The sequence below is a fragment of the Zea mays genome, chromosome 6 (genome assembly GCF_902167145.1).
Source record: "Zea mays cultivar B73 chromosome 6, Zm-B73-REFERENCE-NAM-5.0, whole genome shotgun sequence".
Lineage (NCBI taxonomy): Eukaryota > Viridiplantae > Streptophyta > Magnoliopsida > Poales > Poaceae > Zea > Zea mays.
In genome coordinates, this window is record NC_050101.1 from 123926863 (window position 1) to 123932862 (window position 6000).

A 6000-nucleotide genomic window follows, 5' to 3' on the forward strand; every position below is an offset into this window, starting at 1 on the left:
AACTTTTGTGAGCATTACTCGTTTGTCTCTTCTATTGAGCCTTTCAGGGTAGAAGAGGCCTTGCAAGATCCGGACTTGGTGTTGGCCATGCAGGAAGAGCTCAACAACTTCAAGAGGAATGAAGTTTGGAGCCTGGTGCCATGTCCCAAGCAAAACGTTGTGGGAACCAAGTGGGTGTTCCACAACAAGCAAGACGAGCACGGGGTGGTGACAAGGAACAAGGCTCGACTTGTGGCAAAAGGTTATGCCCAAGTCGCAGGTTTGGATTTTGAGGAGACTTTTTCTCCTGTGGCTAGGCTAGAGTCTATTCGCATTTTGTTAGCCTATGCCGCTCACCACTCTTTCAGGTTGTTCCAAATGGATGTGAAGAGCGCTTTCCTCAACGGGCCAATCAAGGAGGAGGTGTATGTGGAACAACCCCCTGGCTTTGAGGATGAACGGTACCCGACCATGTGTGTAAGCTCTCTAAGGCGCTCTATAGACTTAAGCAAGCCCCAAGAGCATGGTATGAATGCCTTAGAGATTTTCTAATTGCCAATGCTTTCAAGGTTGGGAAAGCCGATCCAACTCTTTTCACTAAGACTTGTGATGGTGACCTATTTGTGTGCCAAATTTATGTCGATGACATAATATTTGGTTCTACTAACCAAAAGTCTTGTGAGGAGTTTAGCAGGGTGATGACACAGAAATTTGAGATGTCGATGATGGGCGAGTTGAACTACTTCCTTGGGTTCCAAGTGAAGCAACTCAAGGATGGCACCTTCATCTCACAAATGAAGTACACGCAAGACCTTCTCAAGCGGTTTGGGATGAAGGACGCCAAGCCCGCAAAGACGAAGATGGGAACCGACGGACACGTCGACCTCAACAAAGGAGGTAAGTCCGTTGATCAAAAGGCATACCGGTCCATGATAGGTTCATTGCTTTATTTATGTGCTAGTAGACCGGATATTATGCTTAGCGTATGCATGTGTGCCAGATTTCAATCTAATCCAAGGGAATGTCACCTTGTGGCCGTTAAGTGAATTCTTAGATATTTAGTTGCTACGCCTTGCTTCGGGATCTGGTATCCAAAGGGGTCTACCTTTGACTTAATTGGATACTCAGACTCCGATTATGCAGGATGCAAGGTTGATAGGAAGAGTACATCAGGGACGTGCCAATTCCTAGGAAGGTCCCTGGTGTCTTGGAGTTCTAAGAAACAAACCTTCGTTGCCCTATCCACCGCTGAGGCCGAGTACGTTGTCGTAGGACAGTGTTGCGCGCAACTACTTTGGATGAGGCAAACCCTCCGAGACTTTGGCTACAATCTGAGCAAAGTCCCACTCCTATGTGACAATGAGAGTGCAATCCGCATGGTGGATAATCCTGTTGAACACAGCCGCACTAAGCACATAGACATCCGGCATCACTTTTTGAGAGACCACCAGCAAAAGGGAGATATCGAAGTGTTCTATATTAGCACCGAGAACTAGCTAGCTGATATCTTTACCAAGCCTTTAGATGAGAAAACCTTTTGCAGGCTGCGTAGTGAGATAAATGTTTTAGATTCGCGTAACTTGGATTGATTTATAGCATACATGTGTTTTATGCCTTTGATCAAATTACTTTATGCATTTATGAGATTTGTTGTTTATGTATGGTGCTCAAGTTGTGCTAGGGATCCCCGGACCTCACAAGTCCATGTGTGAATGATGCACATATTTAGGGGGAGAAGTGCTACAACTTGATCCTTTGAGACTAAAATTTGTGCTTAAGTTTACTTGATGTAGTGTCAAAGGTGAATTGAAAGGGAAAGGTGAACTTGGACCATGCAAAGACTTCCACTGCACTCCGGTATTAACTCCAAGTTCATATTTATACTCTTATTGCCTTTTTGCTCTTAATTGACAATTTTGGTGAGGCAATGGGGTTAAAGGGCCAATAATGATCCCGTTTTGGTGCTTAATGCCAAAGGGGGAGAAATTAATGCCAAAGCAAATGGATCAGCTACCACTTGAGAATTTTGAAAATAGTAGAGTTAGAACTTTTGATTTGTCAAAATACTCTTATTGTCAAAATTTGGTCTCTTGTGGGGAGAATGTTTGATTATGGGAAAAGGGGGGAGTTTTTGGCTCTTAATCATTTTTACTCTTGGATTATCTCTCTCTGTGCCCAAACAAGTGTGTTTGACTTAGAGATAGAAAAATGAATTTGATTTGCAAAAACAAACCAAGTGGTGGCAAAGAACGATCCAAATATGCCAAATCTTGTCAAAGACTATTTTTGTTCTCAATTGCATTGATGTTGCACTTCTATTTGTTGCTTTTTGATGTGTTGGCATAAATCACCAAAAAGGGGGAGATTGAAAGGGAAATTTGCCCTTGGGCCATTTCTAGTATATTTTGGTGATTAAGTGTCCAACAGATATTAAGTGGGTTATTATATGCCAAATGGTGAATGAAGTGCAAATCAACAAAGAAGGTATGTTTCTAGACTTAGTACATTTGTTTTGGGTACTAATGAAGTTACCTAAGTGCTAGAAATAGGAAAAGAAAAAAGATTGGAAAAGAGTGCCTGTGTTCGGCCAAGACTCAGCACAGTCTGGCACACCGGACTGTCCGGTGGTGCACCGGACAGTGTTCGGTGCGCCAGGCTGGTCTCCGGTGAACTGGCCACTCTCGGGAAAAGTTCCGCAGCGTACGACTATAATTCACCAGACTGTCCGGTGGTGCACCGGACTGTCAGGTGAGCCAACGGCCGCCAGCGCAACGGTCGGCCTCAAATCCATGGGCGACACGTGGCCCGCTCCAACGGTCGACAGGGGGCACCGAACAGTGTCCGGTGCGCCAACTGCCACAAGTTTGCAACGGTCGGCTGCGCCAAAAATGGAAAGAAATCGCGCACCGTACATGAACAGTGGTTGTCCGGTGGCACACCGGACTGTCCGGTGCGCCACCCGACTGAAGGCAAGATTTGCCTTCCAAGAATGCCTCCAACGGCTCCTAGCTGCCTTGGGGCTATAAAAGAGACCCCTAGGCGCATGGAGGAGTCACCCAAGCATACATTGAGCATTCTAAGTCTTCCACACTCCGTCTCCGCGCACTTGATTGACTTTGTTAGTGATTTGAGCTCTGTTCTAGTAGTGAACTAGTTGTGCTTCATTCGAGCTCAAGTCTTGGCTTGTGTGTGTGCGTATTGCTGCAGATTTGTGTGTGTTGCTTCCCATCCTTACTCTTGTGCTTTCACCGTGATCTTTATTGAGGGCGAGAGACTCCAACTTGTGGAGATTCCTCGCAAACGGGAAAAGTGATAAGCAAAGAAAATCAGTGGTATTCAAGTTGATCATTGGATCACTTGAAAGGGGTTGAGTGCAACCCTTGTCCATTGGGACGCCGCAACGTGGAGGTAGGCAAGTGTTATACTTGCCGAACCACGGGATAAACTCGCGTGTCTTTTGTGATTGTTTTTCTGTGATACTTGTGTTCGCAAGAGCTCGCTACTTAGCCATACTAACACTTAACCAAGTTTTGTGGCCATTAGTTGTTGAATTTTACAGGACCACCTATTCACTCCCCCCTCTAGGTTCTCTCAACATGTTCATCGCTCAACAAGTTGTGGGGAATAATGTGGCATGAACTCACCAAAGGTTGGAGTTCATGTGATGTGTAAAGCTGATCAACAATAGGAGTTAAAGCTGAGCATTGGTTTTAATAAGTTGGTAAAATTTTATTAGCAGTTACTAAAAGTAAGTAAATACCAAACCATAATAAATAATAGAACAAAATTAATAAATAATCCCATGCAATGCAAATGACAAATTGAATTTATGTTCCATAATTTAATCATGCGAGAGTCCTGAGCTGCTCTTGACCATGAGCTCGGCTAGTATACCAGTGTTACACTCTACAGAGGTTGTACCCTGTACCCACAAGTCGTGTATCCCATGTCGCCAGGGTTTGCAAGGCCCTTAGACACTACCGAGGTGAATGGCTAGGGATCCACTATGAGGCCTTTACAAAGTTCCACTAGCTTTTGAAAACCCACTACAGTTTATGGGACACTTGCAAGAATCCCTCGTCTGACCGCCATCACAGAAAAATCAACCCGAGAACCTCCCTGCATGCAACTCCCCTACTGACCTTGCCCCTTTCGGGTAAGGTAGTCTTGCACTAGCTTTCCTAATTAGTTAGCCAAGGGCGTCCCATTCCACCCTTGTGGTGGCACGTGTTTCTCAAGTTAAGCTCCATGTTCCAATTAAAGATAATGATCTTGACATGAACATAAATAACATAGCAGAATAATTGGAACATGGATATAATGAAATATTAACCCAAAACCATATAAAGCAATAGCAAACTACCCAAGTGATTTAGGGGTAAACAAGGTAAAAGATAATCAGACTAGGGTGACCTATTGGGTCCCATAAAAATTAAACCTAAGCATAAATAAGTGATAATAAAGAACATTATTGGGTAACAAAAGTGGTCAAGGGCACAACTTGCCTAGCACTTGAGATTCCAGGTACCAGGATGATTCTTCAAATCCTTGTGACCTCACTGCTAGTCGTAGTAATACAAACAAATAGGGTATAGATAAAATTAACATCACACCAAACATAAAAACAAACTGAATAATAATGATCTACACGATACTACGAGATCATGGGATCGAGAACTACTAAGATCGGAGTTACGATTAAGGAGTTATGATTTTATAGAAGATCTGTGTGATTAAAATATTAAACTATATTATAAATTTGTTAATATAAATCATATGAGAGGTTATTCTATAAATAATTATCTCAAATTTAATCTAAGTTATAAATTGACCATAGATCATATTCTAGTAGATTACAATGATAAGCAGTTTAACGAGACTAACCAACATAAGTTAAATAAAGATATACCTATAAAAGAATGAGGCATGGTATAATAAATGTTGTTATTGCATAGTAAATATTCATATGAAGCTAACGCAACTGGAATGACTCAAATCAGAGTTAAAATGGGGAAGTTACAAATTTCCAAAGGTTTTATGTATTTGATACAAGACTAATTATGATTTAAATTTTAAAGTGGCTTTCATGTCAAAACAGTGGTACTAACTCATAAACAATAATATTACAAAATTATAGGAATTGAAATGGATTAATTTGGACTTCATATGAATTTTCTATGATTTAAACAAGTGATAACATTAAAAATTCATTTTCTAAATGATTTTATAAGTTTTATTCACTGTCTGGACTGTGCCTCAAATACAGGAAACTGCAGGGTCTCTGGAGTAAAAGTACCTAAGACTCAGATCAATCCCTCGGGTGGACAGAGGGTTGGTTTCTTATAAAGTCAGGGGCTCATACGCAAAATGGTTATGGCGAAGGGGTACCGATCCGATTTGGCCGTTGGATCTTGCATCAAGGGCCACAATTAGATCAGGCTAACGGTGAACTGGTATGCAACAGGGGACGTCGGATCACGGATAAAGGTCCCAGATTTAAAATGTCCTGATCAAACCGTGCACGCCCGATCTAGATCTAACGCCTTAGGTGGGTTTGATCGAACCGGTATCTAAGATCTAATCGTGGTCGCTCATCCCGCGATCAACGGTCGGGCGCCATCCCCCCTATCCTAACGGCGAAGACCGGTGGCGACCGGAGCTGCCACGACGGCGGCATCGCCGGACTTAGCCAAACAACGGCTTTTGAGCCCGAAAGGTCCCTCCCGAAGTAGCTACACGAAGCAGAGGTAAGCGAAAAACTATAGGACAAGTCCTCACCAGATTTCACCCACGACGGAGGTCTATCCACGACGATCGGCGGACCCGCGGTAGGGTGCAGTCTTCAGCGAGAAATTGCCCCCACATTGCCGCCTCCCGCGCACGATTGATGGCACGAGGAAGTTCCACGGGGTTGCGCACACATCCCTGGCCCAACTCCGGTCCCTAGACAGCGTCGTGGTTGAGTTACCACGGCGGCGGCGACCAAACCCAAACCTCTGATGCTCTCTGTTATTTGTGCTG